We start from the raw sequence: 26,213 nt of genomic DNA on the forward strand, positions 1-26,213 counted from the left end.
TTCTCCTGTCTAACCGTACCCTAGGACATGTCCATAAACTTTCCCCAGTTGTTGCCTACTTCCTTCTCTTCCCAGCTGCTGGTAACCACCAATGTACCTTTAACCTTTATGATGTCATTTTAAAAATATTTTTTTAGACTCCACTTAAGAGTGAGATAATCTGATACTTGTCTTTCTGTGCTTGGTTTATTTCACTTAACATATGACCTCCAGGTCCATCCATGTTGTTCCAAAGATTTCATCCTTTTTAATGGATGTATTTCATTGTATCTATGCAATACATTTTCTTTCTTTGTCAGTTGCTGGATACTTAGTTTATTTCCATTTCTTGGCTATTGTGAGTGGCGCTGCAGTAAACACGGGGGTGCAAATGTCTCTTTGAAAGACTGATTTGCTTTTCATAATTGATATGGGAAAAGAAGTAACTGATCAGCTTGTCAGTATCTTTATCTTCCAGTTTTTCCCCATGTTTCTTGTATGCAGTAATCTTTATAAAAGCAAACTAGTATATCTCACTTTCAGACCATTTGCACTGTTGAGGATTAAGATATATTCAGACTAACAGGGAACTATCATGTATATCATGTTTGGGTACAATTTTTTTTTTTTGACAGGCAGAGTGGACAGTGAGAGAGAAAGACAGAGAGAAAGGTCTTCCTTTGCCGTTGGTTCACCCTCCAATGGCCGCCGCGGCCGGCGCACCGTGCTGATCCGATGGCAGGAGCCAGGTGCTTCTCCTGGTCTCCCATGGGGTGCAGGGCCCAAGCACTTGGGCCATCCTCCACTGCACTCCCTGGCCACAGCAGAGAGCTGGCCTGGAAGAGGGGCAACCGGAACTGGGTACGATTTTAAAAAGAATTAGAATTCAATAAAATAAATAGGATTATTTTTAAAAGGCTGATTTGCTTTCCCTTGGATATGTACTCAGTAGTGGGATTCTTGGGTCATAAAGTAACTATAGGTTTAGTTTAGAATTGGGATTCTCCATGCTGTTTTCCACAGTGGACTTACTAACACACATTCCCACCAACAGTGTTCAAGGATTTCTTTCTTGGCGACACTTGTTATCTTTTTTTGATCATAGCCAATCTGACATTTCTGATTACTGACGCTCAGCCTTTTTCCATCTACTTGCTGGACATGGTATGTCCTCCTTTGAGAAATGTTCCAAAACCAAACCCAAAATTTGGGGAGTGCTAACATGCTGCTCACAAAATTCAGCTTTTGGAGCATTTCTGATCTCCGACCTTTAGATTATGGATGCCCAGCTGGTAAAATCTGTGCAGATACTTGCAAATTTTCAAAACTCTGAAATCTGCTATACTTCTGGCTCCAAGCATTTCAGATAAGGGACGCTCAACCTGCTTAACCTGCATCCATCACAAACTAAAGCTTGGATGAGGCCACGTCGGTGACTCAGGAGATGGGGCATAACCCATCAGTGGTTGGCCTCCTTAGAGAAGTGCGGAAGGAAGACGCCGTGTCGGCAGCTTCCCTAATGAGAGGGGTCTTAACCATTTTGATGAAGGTGTGATATTTTGCAGCCTTGACCTCTTTCTGGAGGCAAGCTGTGTTCCTCCTGCAGTTCTGAGCTGCAGCCACTGAGGGGCGCCGTTGCCCTGAGTTCCGCCATGGAGAACCAAACTGAAAATCTGGGGGGGAAAAATCAGTGGGGATGAGGTCACTCCTGCCGGTGTCTTCCCACTTTGGGGGAAGCGAGGGGACGGTTTTGAATTAAAACGCCAGACTCTGACAGTCACCATTCACGGCTGCCTCTTCCAGAGCTCGGATGGAGGCCAGGGCAGGCTGGAGAAAGGCTCTTTATGCTGTGCTGTGGAGAGGGAAGCCAGAAATAGACCTGGGAAAGGCAAGAGAATGGGAATCCAGCAGATGCCCTGAGCCGTGCTTCTTTATAGACGTCCCTGTCCACTTGGCTCTCCCGCTCTCCCTGCCGTGCTGCTGCAGGCCACTAGCACTCTGTTTTCCTCTCTGTGGAGGCTCTGGGCCTGGCCCAGCCTGCGCCCCTCCTGGAAGATGATCTGGCGAGGGCAGCACTCCTGGGTGAGGGTTTGACATCACGAGTTATTTTTATCGCAGTAGATTGCAGTGGCATAACAACATTCATCTTGTGCCAAAGAGTGGCCCCCACGCTGACAAAGAAGAAAAAGTGTCTCAAAGGTAAGCTTGACCTCCAGCGGCCTCTTAAGGCACCCGCCTGAAGCCATTGCGAATGGGCAACAAACACACGTACATACAAGGTGTGTGGCCTGGAGGGTGATGGAATTGTTCTCCGTGTCCTCATCACCGCAGATAGCCTTGGACTTGTGAAGGGGCTTTCATGTATCAGGAGGAAGTGGGCAGCCACTTGGCTGTGATTAGAATCATGGCCCAGGGAAGGTGTACTTGTCACTGCAGATCTAGCCAGAACTTTCCTTCTTAACTCTACCCTACTAAAAACTAATGCCCCCACTGTTTAACCACGGTGTGGGGGTGGGCACTGAGTATTGCAGGAAATGGCAGGTGCACCTGCGTGCCAGCCCTCGCTGAGAACAGAGGACTTGGATGCAGGGAAAGGAAGGGAGCTCAGGACAGTGGGACAGGGGGGATGGAGCGGAGGCTGCTGAAGACGGGAGAATATCTAGAGCAGTGTGAAGGCACCGAAAAGCCTGGTTAAGCTGAAACTGCCGCTTCTGTCAGCCAGAATCAGTGGAAAACTGGTGCTGAGCCAAGTGACCCTGAACACAAGCTGGGCCTGCCGGCACTGGTGAGGCGTCCCCATCTGCAGCCTGGGACTGCCAGCCCTCCCACTTAGAACATCCAGACTGCACCTACCGGAAGCCCTTGGTGTCCTCTGATCTCCGTGGATTTTGGTGTTAATTGTCTTCACCTTCTGTTGCTTTTTAAAAGTTATTTATTTTTATATACTTGAAAGGCAGAGCCACAAAGACAGAGACAGAAGGACAGAGATCTTCCATTTACTGGTTCTTTTCTCAGATGTCCACAACAGCAGCGGCAGGGGCAGGGGCAGGGGCAGGGGCAGGCCAAAGCCAGGAGCCCAGAACTCCATTGTGGTCTACATGTGGGTGTCAGGGACTTAACTACTTGAGTGATTATCCACTGCTTCCCAGGGTGTACAATAGTAGGAAGTTAGATCAGAAGCAGAGCTAGGACTTGCACCCATTTGTTATGGGCATTCAAATGGCATTTTTTTTAATTGACAGAGTTAGTGAGAGAGAGAGAAAGGTCTTCCTTCCGTTGGTTCACCCCCCAAATGGCCGCTATGGCCAGAGCTATGCTGATCCGAAGCCAGGAGCCAAGTGCTTCCTCCTGGTCTCCCATGTGGGTGCAGGTGCCCAAGCACTTGGGCCATCCTCCACTGCTTTCCTGGGCCACAGCAGAGAGCTGGACTGGAAGAGGAGCAGCCAGGACTAGAACCCGGTGCCCATATGGGATGCTGGCACCACAGGCGGAGGATTAGCCAAGTGAGCCACGGCACCGGCCCCTCAAACGGCATCTTAACTACTGCACCAGATGCCTACCTTGTGCCTTCTTTCTCTTTAACACAACAAACAGATACCACCTGCATGTAGGGTACTCCCATCAGCAAGTGTGGACACAGTGCTGTTACACAGTTAAGAGAGGGATAATCTAGGCATTCTTCCTGGTCCAGCAGCTCTCATTTTATCATCCTTGTTCCAGCAACCAAATTACCCCATGGTGTAGAGTGGCCATTTAGGAATGGCTGTTCTATAAGCACAGGAACGCAAGAGAATCCACAGAAACAAGGTTTTATCAGGAAAGCGCATTAGCCTTTCCACTCCAGATTAATAAAAACTGATATTAAAGTCTAATTGCATTGGCCTTAATTTGAAGATCTCCATGGAGATCAGCTAAATTGGATGGTTGTGGATAAGAAACATTCCAAAGAAGAACCCACTGCTGTTCAATATATTGTGTCCTTGGGTTGAATGCAGAGTTCACGGAGATTGTCTGAGGATCCATGATGAGAATGGTGTCTCTGGTGGCTCCATGCAGGGAAAGCCAGCTGGTGAAACCTCCAGAAGGAAAAGGACACAAGAAGGACCCACCTAGTGCGTCTCAGCTCTCGCTCTCCCATTAGCAGGAAGAGCGGGGTAGAGCTTGGAGGTTGGTCTCTGGGAGGGCGCCTCTTGAAAGCCCCCGGGTAGGACAAAGTCCTCACACCCAGAAGGGTCAGAGGGGACTGATCTGACAGAGTCAGGGCACTTCCATGGTTTCATCTTCAAAGTTTAGAGAATTTCCACACACATCACACTGTAGAATAATGTGAGATGTTCTTAGAAAATAGTGGGGAACACACACCAAATGCCAAAATCCAGTCACACTCATCATGAACTTCTCCTGCTTGTTCCACTCACCCCTGAATATCCTAAAGCATAATTTTTCTCCTAAACTAATCAGTCCACACTCCTGGGATTCAAGCCCAGAGTGTTTTTTTAAGCTCCAGGAAGCCTTCCTTCAAGCTCTGACAAAGTTGCCATGCCTCTTGGTGTTTGCATCACTATTAAAATACATTGAGCGTACTTGAGTCTCTAACACCAGCCTTTCATCTGACTACCCCAAGGTAAGCAGATCGATGAGGTGTGACTGCAAGATAATGAGGATGTGTTTTATAAACTGTTAGGCTGATGCCAAGAGAGTAACCAAGTCTGTTTCAAACAACAGTGTCATCTTGGGAATGCCTCTCAAAGTGACTGTCAGGAAGGGGAAGTGCATTTGTTTGGTTAAGCTATGGTCTATACGTCGATGTGTTGATTTAGCTTATCAAAATTCATAACCTTCTAGATCTTGATGGGCACAGATAACTTCTGAAAGTGAATATATTCCATTTGGAAGACTTTGAAGGTCAGAGGTCAGCTTCTTTGCATAAAGTTTTTGTGTCATGGGGTTCAGCTCATTTTAGCTCAGGTTTTAGAGATATTTCAAGTTCAAGAGTGATCAGTGCAGGCTTAATATCCAGTGTTCAGGAATGCCCAGGACTGGAGCAGGGCCCCACACCGGTGTCTGTCAATGCATTCAGAATTGCTGGCCCCACATTTTTTTTTAACCTTTATTTAATGAATATAAATTTCCAAAGTACAGCTTATGGATTACAATGGCTTCCCCCCCTATAATGTCCCTCCCACCCGCAACCCTCCCCTTTCCCTCTCCCTCCCCCCTTCCATTCACATCAAGATTCATTTTCAATTCTCTTTATATACAGAAGATCAGTTTAGCATATATTAAGTAAAGATTTCAACAGTTTGCACCCACATAGAAACACAAAGTGAAAAATACTGTTTGAGTACTCGTTATAGCATTAATTCACAATGTACAGCACATTAAGGACAGAAATCCTACATGAGGATTAAGTGCACAGTGACTCCTGTTGTTGACTTAACAAATTGACACTCTTGTTTATGGCATCAGTAATCACCCTAGGCTCTTGTCATGAGTCGCCAAGGCTATGGAAGCCTTTTGAGTTCACCAACTCTGATCATATTTAGACAAGGCCATGGTCAAAGTGGAAGTTCTCTCCTCCCTTCAGAGAAAGGTACCTCCTTCTTTGAAGACCTGTTCTTTCCACTGGGATCTCACTCGTGGAGATCTTTCATGTAGGTAGGTTGGTTTTTTTTGTTTTGTTTTGTTTTTGTTTGTTTGTTTGTTTGTTTTTTGCCAGAGTGTTTTGGCTTTCCATGTCTGAAATACTCTCATGGGCTTTTCAGCCAGATCCAAATGCCTTAAGGGCTGATTCTGAGGCCAGAGTGCTGTTTAGGACATCTGCCATTCTATGGGTCTGCTGTGTATCTCGCTTCCCATGTTGGATCGTTCTCTCCCTTTTTTATTCTATCAGCTAGTATTTGCAGACACTAGTCTTGTTTATGTGCTCCCTTTGGCTCTTAGTCCTATCATTATGATCAATTGTGAACAGAAGTTGATCACCAGGACTAGTGAGATGGCATTGGTACATGCTGGCCCCACATTTGATTGTGTTGTTTCTGGTTTCCAAAAATGGCAATTCTTATGATTTAACTTCTTAATTTTAAAGTGTGATGCCTTGGGCTGTGTCTGTAATTATGACCATAAAATCCAATATTGAATTTCATAGGCAGGTTATTGTAGTTAGTGTAGTACTATAGCAGATACATAAAAGTCCAAGAATACAGTGCATATCAGTAAATGTCATGAAATACAAATACCAAAATTCAGGTCCAGAGTCACCTACAAGCTCCCTAACATCTGAGCAGTGTGAGTCTGTGATACTTTTTTTTTTCTTTTTTTTTTGACTGGCAGAGTTAGAGAGTTAGACAGTGAGAGAGAGAGAGAGAGAAAGGTCTTCCTTCCGTTGGTTCACTCCCCAAATGGCCACCATGGCCGGCGTGCTATGTCGCTCCAAAGCCAGGAGCCAGGTGCTTCCTCCTGGTCTACCATGTGCGTGCAGGGTCCAATCACTTGGGCCATCATCCGCTGCCTTCCCGGGCTGTTGCAGTGGATTTGTTTCTTTAGAAACCTAGTTCACGGCCCTGGCGAATGGTTCCCCAATTTCCTTGCCAGAATCTTGGAGGCAGTAGAGAAAAGATTACCGCCTGGCCCTGATCAAGACAATTTGGTCAAACAATTAGCTTGGGAAGGTGCTACCAAAGAGGCAAAAGCTTCAAGTGTCCCAACCCCTATGGTTAGGTGGAAAGACCCCCTGACAGGAGAATGGAGGGGACCACACCCTCTGCTAACCAAGGGTCGAGGATATGCTTGTGTCTTTCCAGAGAATGCGGGACAGCCCATTTGGATACCAGCCAGAAACATCAAGCCTGCAACTGACAGCCAACCAGAACCAGCTGAACAAGACTGAGAGTCTGCCTTGTTAGCGGACGCACCTGCCCTATCATCCTACCCTGAGAAACTGCCCATAGTCACATCTGTTACTGTTTTATACCCCACTAGCTCTGGTCAGCCACTCAAATGGCTCACAGCCTGTGTACAGTCAAGCCATTTCTGATTAACGTTGTTCCTCATTCCTACCCCCCATCTGAGCAAGCACTCCTGTGGTCTCTGAGCGCTGGTTAGTCAACAACGGGTAAGATCCCCTGTGGGACAACCTAAGACAGGCACAGCTGTGTATGGAAACCACATGGAAACGGGGTCAACAATGGTATGGCCAAGAATCATGCCTCCCATTGCTCAAAAATAAATGAAAAGGGGGAAATGTGTTGGAATGAGAAGGCCAAGCCAAGATGGCCACTGGCAACAGAGTCTGCCTGGCAACAGGCTGTGATTGGACGGTTTCAGAAACCACATGTCAGCGGAGTCTGCCTGGCAACAGACTGTGATTGGATGGCTTCAGAAACTGCCTGGCAACAGGCTGTGATTGGTTAGGGCATAGACTGCCCCTTGACCGGATTGGCTGCCTTGGCTATATAAGCTGCTGTAGCAACTGAAATAAACGAGTCTGCAGGCTGCTTGCCTCAGGCCTGCTTTCACCCGACTCCCGGGGTCTGTGTGGTGACTCCGCCCCTCTTGCCCCCACCGTGCTCCTCCTCCCAGAAACGAATCCACTGCAACACCAGGCCACAGCAGAGAGCTGGACTGGAAGAGGAGCAACTGGGACTGAATCTGGTGCCCCAGCCGGGACTAGAACCCGGGGTACCGGTGCCGCAGGCAGAGGATTAGCCTAGTGAGCCGCAGCGCCGGCCACTGATACTTTCTCTACTGTAAAAACATCTGAGGACTTTTAAAGATTCAGTTTTATTTAGTTGAAAGGCAGGGGAACACAGAGGGAGAAACAGAGAGAGAGATCTTCCATCTGCTAATTCACTCCCCAAAATGGCTACAATGGCCAGAGCTGGGTCAGGCTGAAGCCAGGAGGCTGGAATTCCATATGGGTCTCCCATGTGGCTGCAGGGGCCCAAGCCCTTGGGACATCTGCTGCTGCTTTCCCATTTGCGTTAGCAGGAAGCTGCATTGGAAGGAGAGAAGCCAGCACTCAAACTGGAGCCCTGGATATGGGATGACAGCATTGCAGACGGTGTCTTAACCCACTGCATGACAATGCTGCCCCAAAACACCTGAAGCTTATTCTCTCTCATCCCCTTGCACACACACTGTTAAACAAGAAGTGATGTTCATTTGACAATGAGCCTATGTTTATTAGGGACAAAGTGAAAAGATTTTCCTTGCTATACTTACAAAGAGTCACCTAGAACACAGAGAAAACTCTGTGCCCTGCAGAAGTTCTGTTCTGCTACAGGAGGCATCAGTCACACCAATTTTTATCTGTTGTCTACTTTTTACGTCAGTTTCCTCTGTTGAGTCATCTACCGAGGCTAAGGGGGAAATCAGCTTCTGCCCGCACAAGATGCACTCAGCTGTTCCTCCAAGTAGCTTTATTATAAAAGCATCTTAAGGACAAGCAGAAAGGGGAAGCCAATCGCAACTGGGCTCAGATTGAGTCATTGGTTTTAATTTTGTTTTATGCTTCAAGGGAGCAATATAATCAGATTAAATACCACCCTTCCCTGCTCTCCTTCTTCTAACGTGGTCTCCGCTTCCCCAAGTTCCTGAAGTAACTTCTTACTGTGACTGTGGATCTCAACACATGCTCATTTGCCAGTTGACAAAGAGAATCTTGAATCTTAAAGTTTCGTCTATTGATTGCCACACTGTTTAAGTGCACTGTTAACATTCCATGTTTTATCAAGGAATAATATTTACTCAGGGTGAAATAACAATTAATGAGAGAAGTACTTAGCATTCCCAATTGTATTTTTGATAAGTGCACCTGGGGTGGGATTTTTTGGTCAGATTGATAGTATGGAAGTTGCTTTTATTAGGGATGCAGAAGACAGAGTGATCACGTAATAAACAAGGCAAATGGAAACTCTGCCATTCTCTTGTTGTTCATTTTTGCTGAAATTGTTAGCATTATCACTGTCGTCTAATTTCTTAGCAAAAGACTTTTCAAGCTAGTCATTCATTTTTGCAAGGACATATCTGATTTTCCTCTAATTCAATCAATGTGACATATGAGGGGTCTTTAAAAAGTCCCAGGAAATTATGTATTAAGAAAAAATTGTGCATGGATTTCAAAAACTTTTTGGCACTAAAATGAAATTCTCTTTTAATTCCATTTTTCCATGAGCTCTTTCAAACACGCTCCTGTAAGTACATGGGACATAAATGCACTGAGAGCAGCCTGCAGAGAAGGGGATCGCTACATGCCTCTGCCTGTGGGACTCTGCTGTCTCTGACAGAGAATTACTCATGGCCCTACCTGGCACTCAAGCCATGCTAGTCCAGTGAGGGCCACAGCATCAACCGGTATCTTAAATACTGTTAAGACAGATGTCTTATTTCTAGATAAAGAAAGCACTTAGAAACAGAACAACAATCTTTCCTCCTAAACCCCAGTAGAGCGTCTGGTTTACTTGTCCATCCCCCTGAAGATCAATGAGTTTTGGCCAGTGCCGCGGCTCACTAGGCTAATCCTACACCTTGCGGCGCCGGCACACCGGGTTCTTGTCCCGGTTGGGGTGCCAGATTCTGTCCCGGTTGCCCCTCTTCCAGGCCAGTTCTCTGCTGTGGCCAGGGAGTGCAGTGGAGGATGGCCCAAGTGCTTGGGCCCTGCACCCCATGGGAGACCAGGATAAGTACCTGGCTCCTGCCTTCAGATCAGCGCGGTGTGCTGGCCGCAGTGCGCTAGCCATGGCGGCCGTTAGAGGGTGAACCAACGGCAAAGGAAGACCTTTCTCTCTCTCTCTCTCTCACTGTCCACTCTGCCTGTCAAAAAATAAAAAAAAAATCAATGAGTTTTTAAATTTTTATTATTTATTTATTTGAGAGAGAGAGAGCGAGCTATCTGTCTCTCATCTTATGGTTCGTTCTCCAAATGCTTGCAACGGCTAGGGCTGGGCTAGACTGAAGCCAGGATCTGGAGCTCAATCCAGCCTCGCCTGTGAGTGGCAGGGCTACAGGTAATTGAGCCATTGCCTCTGTTGCCCATGGTGAGTGTCAGGAGGAAGCTGGATTCAGGAAAAGAGCCAAGACTTGAATGTAGGCACTCTAACAGGGGATGTGGGCATCCCAACTGGTGTCTTAACTGTGGGCCAAATGCCTGCCTTAGCCCACCTTTTACTTCCATTTCTCATGGACATTCTATGGCACCATCATATATGGTGTATGGGATCTGTTCCTCTAGAGAAGCCTGACTATGCACTGTCAGAACTGGGATTCAAGATACCCGTGTTCTCTGTGACCCTGAGTCTCACATGCACAGTAGGTCTCATACCACTGCTGTTTAAAATGCATATAATCTATGGACAGTGCCGCGGCTCACTAGGCTAATCCTCCGCCTGCGGCGCCGGCACACCGGGTTCTAGTCCCGGTCGGGGCGCCGGATTCTGTCCCGGTTGCCCCTCTTCCAGGCCAGCTCTCTGCTGTGGCCCGGGAGTGCAGTGGAGGATGGCCCAGGTGCTTGGGCCCTGCACCCCATGGGAGACCAGGAAAAGCACCTGGCTCCTGGCTCCTGCCATCGGATCAGCGCGGTGCGCCGGCCGCGGCGGCCATTGGAGGGTGAACCAACAGCAAAGGAAGACCTTTCTCTCTGTCTCTCTCTCTCACTGTCCCCTCTGCCTGTCAAAAATAAAAAATAAAAAAAAATAAAAAAATGCATATAATCTATGTAATTTTAAACATTTATTTGAAAGAGAAAAAGACTAACAGAGTTCTCCCATCAGCTGGTTTGCTTCCTAAGTGCCCGTAAAAGCCAGGGCCGGCCCAGGCTGAAGCCAAGAGCTGGGGACTTAATCTGAGACTCCCGTGTGAGTGGCAGGGACCCAACTCCTTGCACATCACCTGCTGCCTCCCAGGGTGAGCAGTAGCAGGAAGCTGGAATCAGGAGCAGAGCCAGGACTTGAACCAGGCACTCCACGATGGGATGTGGGCATCCCAAGAAGCGTCTAGACTGCCTTGCCAAAAGCCACCCCCCAACCACTCACATTGTTTCCTGAACACCTTAAACTTGAACATGTGGGGGCTGGCATTGTGGGGCCATGGGTAAAGCAGCTGTTTGTGATGCTGGCATCCCGTATTGGAGCACTGGTTCAAGTCCCAACTGCCCTGCTTCCTACCCCGCTCCCTGATAATGCGTCTGGAAGGCAGCAGGTGATGGTTCAAATACTCAGGCCTCTGCCACCACATAGGAGATCCAGGGGGACTTCCAGGCTCCTGGCTTCAGCCCGGTCCAGCCCGGTGGTTGCAGCCATCTTTGGGGGGGAACCAACAGATGGAAAATATCTCTGTCTCTCCCTCTCTCCCTTTCTCTCTGTCATGCTTTCAAATAAATCTTTTTAAAAATAAAACATATAAAATATATATTGCCCTAATATTTCTGGATCAGATTATTTATAAGAACAATAGTAATTAGCAATTATTAAACTCTGAGTACAAGTTAGTAAATTATATGTGAAAATAGAAAACAAACTGCCAAATTTGGTAAATTCCTTAGGTAATTTACAAATCAATGAGCATAATCACACTTGCAGCTTTATCCCCCCCCCCAAATTGTTTGGACACAGAGAAGGTCACCCAGCCTTGTGAAACCTGTATGTCACTTCTCAGCAAGCTTGTCAGGACAGATGTTTCTAGGGCAATGTTCCTGGGTCTGGAGGAAGGACAACAGCCCTGTGTAGGGGTGTTCTGCAGGAATCTGGAATTGGAAGCAGAGCCAGGACTCAAACCTTGGAACTCCCATATGGGAGGCAGGAGCCACAAGTGGTGTGATGACTGCTGCCCCAAGCGTCCATCCCTAGGGCCATGCTTTAATGGCCACGCAGGACCACACAGAGCCACGCAGAGGTTGCAGCTGGGAACTGAGTGAACAGCGGGAGCCCTGCAGGCTGACTACGTATTGTCAGGAGGCATGGACACCAAGGCATCCCTTGGTTCCTGCAGGAGGCGGTGACTGGCTTGTTTGAGTCCTTCCACGAGCTGACAGAGAACTGAAATCCATGGCTCAGTGACAGGAAGGAACTGCGCCTGGTCCCGTCTCTGGGGGTGTGTGTGGGTAAGGGGCCTTGGTTCACGGGAGCAGAGGAGGAAGAGGGACTCACAGAGCACCTTCACATGTGAAGTCAGCGCACGATGATGGCTCCCACCAGAACAGGTGTGCATCCGTCACGTCTTAAGAGCAAGCCTCAGTAGGAAGGTGGGCCGCCGGCCCACTCAGCCCAGAGTCCTGGTAGGCGTCTCGGTTTTCATGGTATGTCCGTTAGCAAAGCATCACCTTCATCTTGACTGCAAGAAGCCCCGGTGTCCATCACAAGTCCCAAAGAAACGAAACAACCAGGATTCATCCAGAAATGCCCACAGTTCCCCCTTAGGTAAAACCAGGACCAAGAACCCTTCAGATGGGAACTCCATTGTCTTAACGTCCTGCAGACTTGTACTTTGGCAATAGGCTCCCAGCAGAAAAAAGCGCTCACACCCCTATGGCTGCCTGTATGGAAGGAAATAGTTAAGGCTGGCATCTGCTCTGTCACACCGTCACTTCTATGTTGGGTTTCATGTGAGAACTGCAGTTCAACCTGAAGTGTAAGGGAAAGATTTTCTTTCGTTGATAAACTCACTTAACTTTCCTGTGTGCCCTAAGATTCCTGCTCCAGCCTGCTCACAGACCCTAACCTATCTCTTTCGTTGACAGTTTCTCTAACTCTGGTTGGCTTATATTTCTCTACGCAACTATGAATATTATTTTGTGTTGTTTCAAGTCTTGTGAAATGCAGTAGGTACGTAGATAGAGGGGCAGATCATTGTTTAAATTAAGGAGGGCCAGTTTCTTTCTCTTACCATTGTCTCTTTCCTTTTCCTGCAGGCTGTGCAGCTTTAGGTACCCATGATGCTACACTGCTCCATTGCCAATGTTTCTCTGCCTGTTAACTTCATTTACATGCATAGTATTTTTTTAAAAAAAAAGATTTATTTATTTGAAAGGGAGGATTACAGAGAGAAAGAGAGAGAGAGAAACAGAGAGACATCCTCCATCTGCTGGTTCACTTCCCAAATGGCTGCAATGGCTGGGCCAGACTGAAGCCAGGAGACAGGAGCTTCTTCCAGGTCTCCCACATGGGTGCAGGTACCCAAGGACTTGGGCCATCTTCCGCTGCTTTCCAAGGCCATAGCAGGGAGTTGGATGAGAAGCGGAGCAGCCGGGGCTCAAACCGGCTCCATATGGGATGCTGGTGCTGCAGGGGGCAGCTTTACTGACTGTACCACAGCGCCAGCCCCACACACAGTATTTTTGCTGCTCAGGATTTAAATGACTTCCTGGCTGTAGTTTTGGGTTCAGGGGTGACCTCAGGCCCTGGGTGTGAAAATGCTTCACACATCACTGTGCAAGTTTTTGTACCAGGGAAATTCACAACAGCACTCATGCTGATGCCCGCGTTCCCATTCCAAGCTTTGCTGTAAAAATGCGGAGCTGTGGCATTCCCTGTCAGTGCCTGAGGTTCTTGGACCATGGGTTGCTCCTTCCGGGGACTCGGCTGGAAGCTGGAGCTTCTGTGAGCAGGAGGCCCTCCAGTTGGTGCCGGATCTGCATACTCGGTGCAGTCAGTCCCCCTTCTCCTTTGGGTTTCTCCATCGGTAATGTCCCAAAGGGAACATATGCGGGTGGGGAGCTGTGGACTCTAGTGGGGGAAGCTAAAAACAGGGGCCAGCCTTGACACTGGAGAGGAGGTTTTAAGCCATCAGTCTTTCTCCAGGGAGAAGGTCATCTAATACGGGAGATAGATGATGGACAAGTCAAGAGTTGGGTGCAATAAAGAGTGGGTGTAGAGGTTTGCATTGGAAGGTGGGAGGTGATTAATGGGTTAGTTCTGAGAGGGAAGTGCCAGCATCATCGACCTCCCGTGGGATTTTCCCTCCCTTCCAGTTGTCCTGGCCCAGGAGTGCAAGAGAAAGAGAGCAGCTTTCTTTTTTTTTATATATTTATATTTTATTTTATTTAATGAACATAAATGTCCAAAGTACAGCTTATGGATTACAATAGCCCCCCCCCCCCCCATAACTTCCCTCCCACCCACAACACTCCCAGAGAGAGCAGCTTTCAAGTATGGCATTTCAGACTTCGTGAACCAATGGCGTGGTTGAGCTGCACATGTGCTTGTCTTATTTTTAAAAAATAGCTTTCAGTGTGGTGTCTTCCAGGCAACTGTCTTCTGTTCTGAGCTTTCCTTGACCCAAATTCAGAGTCAGTGAATTTTAGAGCTTTATCCAACCTGAAAGAGAAGCAAGTCTTATCTCTCAGCTTGGCTAAGAGCAAGACTTTGGATAAAGTAGCTTTGGATTAAAACTGCTTCATTGCTCAGAAACCTCAAATGAGTTGCTAAAGTTCTTTTTTTTTTTTTTTTAGCCTCCATCATAAAATTAAATATAAAAAGTGACCTTATGTTGTGGGGTATAATAATTTCTCCTAAGCGGCAGTGGTATTATTATTATTATTTTTAATTTTTTAATTTTTTTTTTGACAGGCAGAGTGGACAGTGAGAGAGAGAGACAGAGAGAAAGGTCTTCCTTTGCCGTTGGTTCACCCTCCAATGGCCGCCGCGACTGGCGCACCGCGCTGATCCGAAGCCAGGAGCCAGGTGCTTCTCCTGGTCTCCCATGGGGTGCAGGGCCCAAGGACCTGGGCCATCTTCCACTGCACTCCTGGGCCACAGCAGAGAGCTGGCCTGGAAGAGGAGCAACCGGGACAGAATCCGGCGCCCCGACCGGTACTAGAACCCGGGGTGCTGGCACTGCAGGCAGAGGATTAGCCCAGTGAGCCGCGGCGCCGGCCGGTATTACTATTTTTAGACCCAGGCAGACCATGTGGCTTATATGAGGCCACACATGTGGCTGAAGGATCCAGAGGGGCTCAGAGACTCCCTGACAGGACAGGTGCACTCACTATTACAAAATATTAGTTTGTGGATACACAAAAAGATTCTTTCATTTCTAAAAGAAAAAGGAGAAGATTTCTCTCTTCTCATTGTCATGCTGCCTGTGATTTTCTTTTCTGAATGCAGTTGACAGTTACTGTTCATGCACTGCTAACCATGCACTTTGAGGAATAAGCTGCCTGCTCAGAAGGAGAATCTACACTTTGGTGGTGACACAGGGTAAAACGTATGTGAGCCCCTCTTAGACACACGTTGTTAGCTGCTGAGGGTTCCATAGCAACGGGAGCAGGGAGAGAGCGAGGGAGCGAGGGAGCGTGAGTGTGTGTGTGTGTGTGTGTGTGTGCCTCCAATTCCAGGTGTGGACTCTGACACTATTAGATATATACTGATGTCACCACTGATGTCACCTCATGGAATCTTTTTTTAAAAGTTTTATTTATTTATTTGAAAGGCAGAGTTACAGAGAGGCAGAGCAAAAGTGAGAGTGAGAGCGAGACAGGGAGAGCGAGACAGAGAGAGAGAGAGACAAACAGAGAGAGAGAGAGAGAGAGATCTTCCATGTGGTGGTTCACTCCCCAAAAGGACTTGGGCCATTTTCTACTGCTTTCCTGGGTCATAGCAGAGAGCTGGATCAGACGTGTGGCAGCCAGGACTCAAACCAGCACCCATATGGGGGTGGCTTTACCTGCTACGCCACAGCACCAGCCCTCCCTCATTGAATCTTGACCTGAGAGATGCATATTGTTACCTTGACATGCTCAGAAGAGCAATGAAATTTAGCAAAGTCTTGAAGCTTGGAAATGATAAAACCAAGATCTGAGCCTGGCCCTCTCTCTCCCAAAGCTAGGGTCACGATGAGGGACTGCACGTCCATCTCTGCTGTCTATTTGAAATGAACACTAGACAAAAATTGGACTGAAAGAAGTCCTGGGAGTAGCTACAACGAGTGGTGACTTCCCGTAAAGGAGAAATGACAGGCACCAGGCAAGAGTCAGATGTATTTGTTATTTATTTATTTATTTTTATTGAAAGGCAAAATTAGAGAGAGAGAAGGAGGGAGAGAGAGAGATAATCCTCTTCCTTATGCTGATTCACTCCCTCAAACGATGGCAACGGCCAGGGCTGGGCCAGACCAGAGTAAGGAACCAGGTCTCCCACGTGGGTGGCAGGGGCCAAAGCACTTGGGCCATCTTCTGCCACCTTCCCAGGCACATCAGCAGGGGGCGGGTTGGAAGGGAGCACAGGACTCACATGGGAAGCCGGCATTGCAGGCAGTGGCTTCACCCACTGTGCCACAACACTGGCCCTGAGTGAATCAGATTTATTTAGATAAGGTCAGATAAGTCATTGTTTAGTCAAAGCTGAGTAATAACGTTTGTCTTTATTTGAACCAAACGTTTGTTCATGGACTGTCCTCACTTGAGCGTCTCCTCCCCCTGGTTGGGGTCACAGAGCTGATCGCTATGCCAGATCTAAGGGAGAATTATAGGAGGGAACACTGGCTCCCCGCCTTACAAGACTTTAAAAAAATTTTTAGGAGCCGGTGGGTGCTGTGGTGTAGCAGGTTCAGCTGCTGCCTGCAATGCTGGCATCCCATATGGGTGCTGGTTTGAGCTCCAGCTGTTTTGCTTCCAATCCAGCTCCCTGCTAATGCACCCGGGAGAATCAGCAGACGATGGCCCAAGTACTTGGGCTCCTGTTTCCATAAGGGAGACCTGGATGAAAACCCTGGCTCTGTCTTCAGTCTGGCCCAGAACTGGCCATTGCAGCCATTTGGGGAGTGAACCAGTAGACAGTAGATCTCTCTGTGTCTCTCCTTCTCTCTGTAACCCTGCCTTTCAAATAAATGAATGAATGAATGAATAAATAAATACCTTTTTAAAAAGACCTTTTATTTATTAATATTTATGTATTTGAAAGAGAGGATGAGAGAGACACAGAAACATCTTCCATCCACTGATTCATTCCTGAATGCCCTCAATTGCTGGGGCGGGGAAGGGCCTGGGCTCAGTCTAGGTCTCTCATATCGGTGACAGAAGCCCACTGCCTGAGCCAGGCACCTGCTGCCTCCAAGGCTGTGCATTAGCAGGAAGCCGGAATAGGAAGTGGAGTCAGGACTCGAACCCAGGCAGTCTGACATGGGATGTGGTATCTAGCGGTGTCTTAACCACTGCACCAAATACCTGTTCTTCCCTCCCTGTCTTATGTGTCATTGTGGGCTTACCTGGGCTGTGCAGCTTGGAGCAGGTGTGGCCACGTAACTGTGTTCTTACCGCTTGAGGGGGAGTGAGAGACCTGGTAGGGGGGGATGTGCTGGTTTGTATCCTCTCTTCTCTCTCGCGGTCAGCTGTTCTGGGACAGAAGGGGACACAACTCCTGCTTTGCACGTGTAGTGGTTGATCTCAGGGATTATGGCAAAGGGACGTGGGATGGGGCTGCCTTGCTTCCCTCGAAATTGTCAGCACAGACAGGATTTTCTGTCTGCTTCAAGGCACTGTATTTTACGGTCTCTTTTTTTGGGGCAGTTGTTTGGCTTTATCATTACTAAACCAGGGATGAAATGGTTGGGTAAGACTCCCTGGAGACAGGGACTTGAGTTAGATCTCAAAATATTCATTAAAGATTAATTAAGTGGAAAGGAAAGAGGAAAGAACGAGAAGGAAATCTGCTCTGTGATTGTCCAGCAGGGACTAGATGTTCCCCGTCCATCAGGAAACAGAAAAAGAAAATCCATCCTATGTGGGGATCTGACTTTACGACAAAGTAGAATTGCCTAACAAAGAACACACTCTAAATGCAAATTTCCAATAGATTAAGTATCTTTACTTTCATTAATGTATCTAGACCTGATTCTTTTATCTATATTTTGTGGATTTAAAGAACTAAGTTTATTTTTGGGGAGGCAGAAAGAGAAAGAGAGAGAGAAAGTGAGCTCCCATCCCAAAGCTCACTTTCCAAACACTATAATAGCCAGACTGGCTGGGCGGAAGCAGGGCACTGGGAACTCAGTCCACATCTCCCACACAGACGGCTGGGACCCAATTACCTGAGCCCTCACAGTTGCCTCCCTGGGCCTGCATGAGCAGGAAGCTGCAGTCAGCAACTAGAGCCAGGCTACGAACCCAGGTGATCCGAGATGGGACATGGGCATGGTAACTGTTAGGCTAAAGGCTCACCCTGCATTTTGGGGAATTTTTAATGGAAAAAGAAGTTGTTGTGGTTCTATTTTTGTTATACAAGATTATAGGACAAAACCTATTTTAGTTCCATGATGCCAAAGAAAAACCACCAGGGATCACAGTTGGACCATGTCTGCTGTATCCTTCATTATGTAACTCTTTCCACTCTACCTTCGGAAGAGGGATGTTCTACTCAAACCACGCCGATGTCAGAGGTGGAAACTTGATGTCCTGCCATGGACAACTGAAAACTGGTTTCAGACATTGGACACAAAGCAATATGAGACTGATACCCTAAAGAGAGGAGGAACAGAGAAAGTGCGCCCTCACGTCACCCAGGCTTTCTAATGGGAGCATTTTCTGGGCAAGGACCAGAGAGCTTGGTCTCCCCGCATCCAGGAAGCAGGAGTTGTGGTGACTGGAGAGTGCCAGAGAGGAGAGGGGCTTGCATAGGGGACGCCTGAGTCTCGTGTAGTGTTCAATCGCACTTGCAGTGGGCTAGATCCTGTGAGGCTGAGCAAAGAAGGGGGTGGGGGTTATGTCCTGAGCAACTTCCATGGCTCACTCAGGGAGGGGAGATGGTCAACGCCCACCTGACTGGAGTGGCGCGAGGACACTGTAGCATTCGAAAGAGTTCCATGAAGGTCACGGTTCAGTAGTCGGAGCAACTGTCCCTAGAGTAAAGATGGCACTCTAGCTGGCCTTAACGTGGCTGCGGAACAGGCTTCCAAAGAAGTAACTTGCATGTATTTAAGAACAAAGGCGTTAGAACACTCTTTCCAGACCCCCAAATTACTATCACCGACATACTCATCGAAAAGCCTTGATGTCAATAAAAATCATTAGACAGGGCTTGGCACTGTGGTGGTATGGGTTAAGCTGCTACTGTGACACTGGCATCCCATATCAGAGCACTGGTTCGAGTCCCGGATGCCCCGCTTCCAGTCCAACTCCCTGCTAATGGGCTTGAGCAAACAGTGGAAGATGGCCCAGGTGCTTGGGCCCTGCCACCCATGTGGGAGACCCAGATGAATTTTCAGGCTCCTGGCCCAGTCCTGGCCATTGCGGCCATTTGCAGGGGTGAACCAGTAGGTGGAAGATCTCTCTCTCTCTCTTTCCAAATAAATAAAATAAACCTCTAAAACATTATTAAACAAGTGAAAAGTCAGTAAAACAAATTTCTAATTTGGAGAAAATGTGTCAAAGATGCAGAAAACACAGAGATGATAAAATTGGAAGGCAAGAACTTTAGAATATTTATTATAAAAACATTGAAGGATGTAAAGGAATATATGAATGTCATTGTGAGATATAGAACATATATTGTAAAAGAACCTAATGAGACTAACACAGCTAAAACCATATTTCAAGGGAAACTTTTACAGGATGTAATTGACAGCAGATTAAGCGCAAGAAAAGAAATGGCAGTGAGGCTGAATACACAGCTTTAGACACTGTCCACATGGCGAGAGACTGAAGAAAAAAGCAGTCTCAGTGACCAGTGGGAAGGTGCCAAGTAGTAAAACATACGTAACTTCAGTTCCATACAATAAAGGAAGCCAGAAAAACTATTTTGCAAACTTACAGCTGAGAAATATCCCAATTTGTTTAAAACTACAAGGCCACAGATCCAAGAAGCTCAACAGATTCTAACCAGAGTAAACACCCACAGAAAAATCTGCCATGCCATGCCACAAATTCTTTTTTATTTTTATTTTTTGTTTTTGACAGGCAGAGTGGACAGTGAGAGAGAGACAGAGAGAAAGGTCTTCCTTTTTGCCGTTGGTTCACCCTCCAATGGCCGCCGTGGCCGGTGCACCACGCTGATCTGATGGCAGGAGCCAGGTACTTATCCTGGTCTCCCATGGGGTGCAGGGCCCAAGCACTTGGGCCATCCTCCACTGCACTCCCGGGCCACAGCAGAGAGCTGGCCTGGAAGAGGGGCAACCGGGACAGAATCTGGCGCCACAACCGAGACTAGAACCCGGGGTGCCGGCGCCGCAGGTGGAGGATTAGCCTAGTGAGCCACGGTGCCGGCCACAAATTCTTCAAAAGCTGTCCATGCGAGGAAGGTAGGACAGTGGATGGGAGGTCTCTCTGTTCATCTCTCCCTGTCTCTGTTGCTCTGCCTTTCAAATAAATAAATGCATCTTTTTAAAAGTGGGTAAAGAATGTCAGAAACAATAAAAATAGTAAATTTCAAAATTATTTTTAATACTCTAACATATAGTTGAATATTCATGGAAAATATTAACATTGCAATATTATTTTTTTAAAAGATATGTATCTATGGCACTCTCTGGAATGAGGGTTTTTTTTAAAGGGATTTATTAATACATTAGATTCTCATGTTAATATGGTATTAGTACAGATAGAACAGTTCAATGTAGTTCTTAGACATAATTCTAAAATATGGTATTCCTTTCCTCCTTCCTTCCCTCTTTCTTTGTCTTTCTTTCATTATTTATTTTTGAGGTAACATTTTGAATTTACATCTTAGTCAAAGGCTTAATACTCCATTAAATAAAGAGATCATAACTAAAATACAGACCCTAGTTTAGTGGGGATATTGGCAAAGGCCATAAACAATAATCAAATGACAATATGATCATCTCAGTCATACACAGTACATTTTGAAATAATCACAGATCAGTAAACTATAGTAATGTATCATTCGGGGACATTGGTTTGACAAAGGTATAAAATGAAGTTTGACAAAACTGTACTTGCAACAATACTGATACACACAACATTGCATTATTAAGTTTATAACATTTAGAAATAACTTGACAGAATGAAGGTCGGATAGAATTGAAGCCTGGCTGCGTAAAATTCTAATGCTGTACATTAAATATAATATTATTTAATAGTAAACTCTAATAGGTAAAGATGTGTATTGAAAACCCTAAGACAAGCACTGAAACAAAAATCAAATAGGTAGACCAGTAAGCCAATACATGGGATAAAGTGGTATACCATGAGTTATTTGATTAATCCAAAAGAAGGAAAGTCACAGGGCAAGGGAAAACAAAATATGGATGCTGAAAACAGAAAAAGTGGTCACATGGCAGCGTCAAACTCACTGCATTGAGATACCCATTAAGTGTCAATGGTTAAATGCTCCCATTAAAAGCAGAGATTGGGGACAGTGTTGTGATACAGTGGGTTAAGCTGCCATCTGTGATGCCAACATCCCATAAGAGTGCCAGTTCAAGTCTCAGCTGATTTGCTTCTGATCCAGCTCTCTGCTGATGGAAACTAGCAGAAGATGGCCCTAGCGCCTGGGCCCCTGCCACCTACATGGGAGACCCGGATGGAGTGCCAGGTTCCTGGCTCCTAGTTCTAGCCTGGTCCAGTCCCAGCCACTGTGGCCATTTGAAGAGGGAACCAGCAAATAGAAGACCTCTTTCTTTCTCTATCTCTCCTTCTCTCTGTGTCATTCTGCATTTCAAACAAATATGTAAATCTTTTTTTTATTTTTTATTTTTATTTTATTTTTTAAACTTTTATTTAATGAATATAAATTTCCAAAGTACAGCTTATGGATTACAATGGCTTTCCCCCCATAACGTCCCTCCCACCCACAACCCTCCCCTTTCCCACTCCCTCTCCCCTTCCATTCACATCAAGATTCATTTTTGTTTCTCTTTATATACAGAAGATCAGTTTAGCATACATTAAGTAAAGATTTCAACAGTTTGCTCCCACACAGAAACATAAAGTGAAAAATACTGTTTGAGTACTCGTTATAGCATTAAATCTCAATGTACAGCACACTAAGGACAAAGATCCTACATAAAGAGTAAGTGCACAGTGACTCCTGTTGTTGACTTAACAAATTGACACTCTTGTTTATGGCATCAGTAATCACCCTAGGCTCTTGTCATGAGCTGCCAAGGCTATGGAAGCACCCTGAGTTCACTGACTCTGATAATTTTTAGACAAGGCCATGGTCAAAGTGGAAGTTCTCTCCTCCCTTCAGAGAAAGGTACCTCCTTCTTTGATGACCCGTTCTTTCCACTGGGATCTCACTCACAGAGATCTTTCATGTAGGTTTTTTTTTTTTTTGTTTTGTTTTGTTTTTTTTTTTTTTTTTCCCCAGAGTGTCTTGGCTTTCCATGCCTGAAATACTCTCATGGGCATCTCAGCCGGATCCACATGCCTTAAGGGCTGATTATGAGGCTAGAGTGCTGTTAGGACATTTGCCATTCTATGGGTCTGCTGTGTATCTCACTTCCCATGTTGGATCGTTCTCTCCCTTTTTTCTTCTATCATCTAGTATTTGCAGACACTATTCTTGTTTATGTGATCCCTTTGGTTCTTAGTCCTATCATTATGCTCAATTGTGAACAGAAATTGATCACTGGGACTAGTGAGATGGCATTGGTACATGCCACCTTGATGGGATTGAATTGGAATCCCCTGGTATGTTTCTAACTCTACCATTTGAGGTAAGTCAGCTTGAGCATGTCCCGAATTGCACATCTCTTCCCTCACTTATTCCCACTCTTATATTTAACAGTGATCACTTTTCAGTTAAGTTTCAGCACTTAAGAAGAATTGTGTATTGATTACAGTATTCAACCAAAAGTATTAGGTAGAACAAACAAAAAAAAAATACTAAGAGGGATAACATATCAAGTTGCTCATCAACAGTCAGGGTGAGGGCTGATCAAGTTTAAAAAGCAGAGATTTCCAGTCTAGATAAAAAAGAAAAACTCATCTAAAGACTGTCTACAAGAAAACTACTTTAATAAAAAGACATACGTTGGCTAAAAGTGAAAGGATGAGAATGCTAATAGTGTGAAAGTTGCTGACAGGCGTTTAGCCTGGCAGTTGAGATGTTGGTTAAGACAAATGGAATACCTGGATTTGATTCCTGGCTCTGGCTTCTGGTTCCAGCTTCTTGCTGATGCAGACCCTGGGAGGCAGTGGTGATGGCTCAAGTAATTGGGTTCCTGTCTGTCAAGTGGGAGACCTGGCTTGAGTTTCCAGCTTGGGCAGTGGCTGAACCGCTGGTTAGGAGCACTCTCTCTCTCTCTCTCTCTGACTCTGTCTCTCTGCTTCTCAAACACATAAAAGCAGTTAAAAAAAAAAAAAAACCTTAGAGTGACTATATTAATTCAGCCAAAATAGATTTCAGGACAAAGAATATTGTCGGACACAGAAAAAGACATTTTATACAGATAAAGAAGTCCATTCATCATTAAAATATCATATTACCAAATGAGCTTCTAAAGATAGCGCACCCAAGTACCTGAAAGACTGGAACGGACAGAAATAAAAGGATAAATAAATATCCATTCATCATTTTACATTTCAGCAAATCTCTTTATATTATTGATTGGGCTCAGAGACAGAGGAAATCAATAAATATTTAGAAATCCAGAACAAAACTGTCAATAAATGTAACCCAACAAAAACAGAATGTACTTCTCGTCAAGTGCACATACTGACCAGGATAGACCAACCCTCTGTCAGCCCATAAAACAGATTCTCATGCGTGAGTACTGCAGAAAATTTGGGAAAATGGTATGAAATGATATATTTATTTTTGGAGCAGATTTTTTTTTCAAAATTCATGCATTTTTCATAGTATGCATTTTCCATGAACTTCTTGAAAGCCCTTCATACTTAATAGTGAAATATCAAGATGAGAAAGGGAACAAAGATGCGATTGTCACACTTCTACTCAACATTGTACCCAAAGTCAAAGCCAGTGCAATGAGACGAACATGAGTCATAAATTGAATACAAATTAAGGAAGAAATAAACTACATCTCTGCTTATAGTACAGCCACTTACATAGAAAATTTTAAGGAAATTACAAAAATCTACAAGTCCTAATGAGTTTGGAGAAAGACACAGGGCTCAAGGTCAATATAGGAACTCAGTTGTATTTCTGTACACTAATAGGAACAATTGGAAAGTGAAATTTTATCAACCACATCATTTACTATATTGCTTAAAAATATTGCTACTCAGAAACACATTTAACAAGTGAAAAATCTGTGCTCTAAAAATTATAAAATATGTGGAGATGTATTATGTTAATGGCTTGTAAAACTCAATATGTTGAAATGTCGATTCTATCCAAATTGTCCTTTAGATTGAAAGATATGCTAATCAAAACCTCAACAGGCTTTTTACATAGAAATTGACAAGCTGATTCTAAAACTTACATGAAAATGCTAAAGACACAGAACAGTCACAATAATTTTGAAAAAAAATTTCAAGTTTCATAAATATCTGATTTCAAGACTCCTTAAAAAGCAATAGTAATCAAAAAATGCTTGAATAACCAAACAGGCATATTAAAACAATATCAGTCTATCCCTCAGGTCAGATGCAAAATTTACCAAAAATGGAGGATATATTCAAGTTTAAAAGTTGAAACCATAAAACAGCTAGAAGAAAAGAATGGAGAAAAATCTTCGCAGTTATGGAATGGGATAGGCAAAGCTTTTTCAGGTCACACAAAGCGCACACTAGAAAAGAGTCACAGCTGGACTTCATCAAAAATTTAAAATTCAGTCACTTGAAAGACATTAAGAACAAGACAAGTCATAGACTAGTGGAAAAGTATTTTCAAAAATTGTGCGAATGGAGTTTTGCTTAAGGGTGCTTCTAGTAATGAGCCCTCACACCTCCATAAATAGTCAAACAAATAGCCCCTTTTTTTTAATGAGCAAAAGATTTTAAAAACACTTTACAAAACAAATGAAATGGCAAATAAATACATGGAAGAGAGTACTCAACACTGCTAATCTTTAGGAAGATGTAATTAAAGCCACAATGAGATACCACTTCCCAGCCTTCCTGCAGCTGTGGTTTGGAGCAGTCTGAAATCCTACACACTCCTTTTTTTTTTTTTTTTTTTTTTTTGACAGGCAGAGTGGACAGTGAGAGAGAGAGAGAGAGAAGGGTCTTCCTTTGCCATTGGTTCACCCTCCAATGGCCGCCGCGGCCGGCGCACCGTGCTGATCCGATGGCAGGAGCCAGGTACTTATCCTGGTCTCCCATGCGGTACAGGGCCGAAGCACTTGGGCCATCCTCCACTGCACTCCCGGGCCACAGCAGAGGGCTGGCCTGGAAGAGGGGCAACCGGGACAGAATCTGGCGCCCCGACTGGGACTAGAACCCGGTGTGCCGGCGCCGCAAGGCGGAGGATTAGCCTAGTGAGCCGCGGCGCCGGCCTACACACTTCTGATGCAACAGTTTGGAAAACAGTTGGCAGTGCCCTATAAGGTTAAAAGCACAACTACTCCATGTCACAGCAGCTCCATCCCCAAGTATTCACCCAGGAGAAATGAGAAAATAGGCCCACAAAAATACCTGGACCCTAGCAGTCACACAGCTACATTCAGCAGAGCACTATGCAGAGAGCCACCCAGATGTCCGTGCACAGGGGTGTTTCAGAGGACAGAACACTGCTCAGCCAGTGATGGTCACAGCAAACACAGCGAGTCAGCTGGGGAGTGCACTGTGTTGCAGTGGGTTGAAGCGCAGTTCTGGGATGCCTGTGTCCCCTATCAGAGTGCTGGTTGGTGTCCCAGCTACGAGTCCAGCTCCTTGCTGATGCATCCTGGGAAGTAGCACATGATACTGCCCACGTTGGAGACCTGAATGGAGTTCCTGGCTTCAGCCTGCTCAGCCTGGATGCTGTAGATATTTGCAAAGTGAACCGGCAGATGGGACATTCTCTCTCTCTCAATGCCCGCTCTTTCTTTCTTTCTTTCTTTCTTTCTTTCTTTCTTTCTTTCTTTCTTTCTTTCTTTCTTTCTTTCTTTCTTTCTTTCTTTCTTTCTTTCTTTCTTTCTCAGGCAGAGTTAGACAGAGAGAGAGAGAAAGGTCTTCCTTCCTTCCTTCCGTTGGTTCACCCCCCAAATGGCTGCTGTGGCTGGCGCACTGCGCTGATCTGAAGCCAGGAGCCAGGTGCTTCTCCTGGTCTCCCATGGGGTACAGGGCCCAAGCACTTGGGACATCCTCCACTGCCTTCCCGGGCCACAGCAGAGAGTTGGACTGGAAGAGGAGCAACCAGGACAGAATCTGGCACCCCGACCGGGACTAGAACCCGGGGTGC

At 45.8% G+C, this 26,213-nt stretch overlaps 1 long non-coding RNA gene across 1 annotated transcript in view; it reads left to right on the forward strand.

The window, feature by feature from the left end:
• The first annotated feature begins 608 nt into the window (after positions 1–608).
• LOC103350865 (uncharacterized) overlaps positions 609–26,213 on the forward strand; it is a 71,013-nt gene continuing 45,408 nt past the window's right edge. The window contains exon 1 of the long non-coding RNA XR_016219903.1: positions 609–2,178. This is a non-coding gene — a long non-coding RNA (uncharacterized LOC103350865). The remainder of the gene's footprint in view (positions 2,179–26,213) is intronic.

Source organism: Oryctolagus cuniculus, chromosome 13 (genome assembly GCF_051225735.1).
Source record: "Oryctolagus cuniculus isolate XC-2025 breed Fujian yellow rabbit chromosome 13, ASM5122573v1, whole genome shotgun sequence".
Lineage (NCBI taxonomy): Eukaryota > Metazoa > Chordata > Mammalia > Lagomorpha > Leporidae > Oryctolagus > Oryctolagus cuniculus.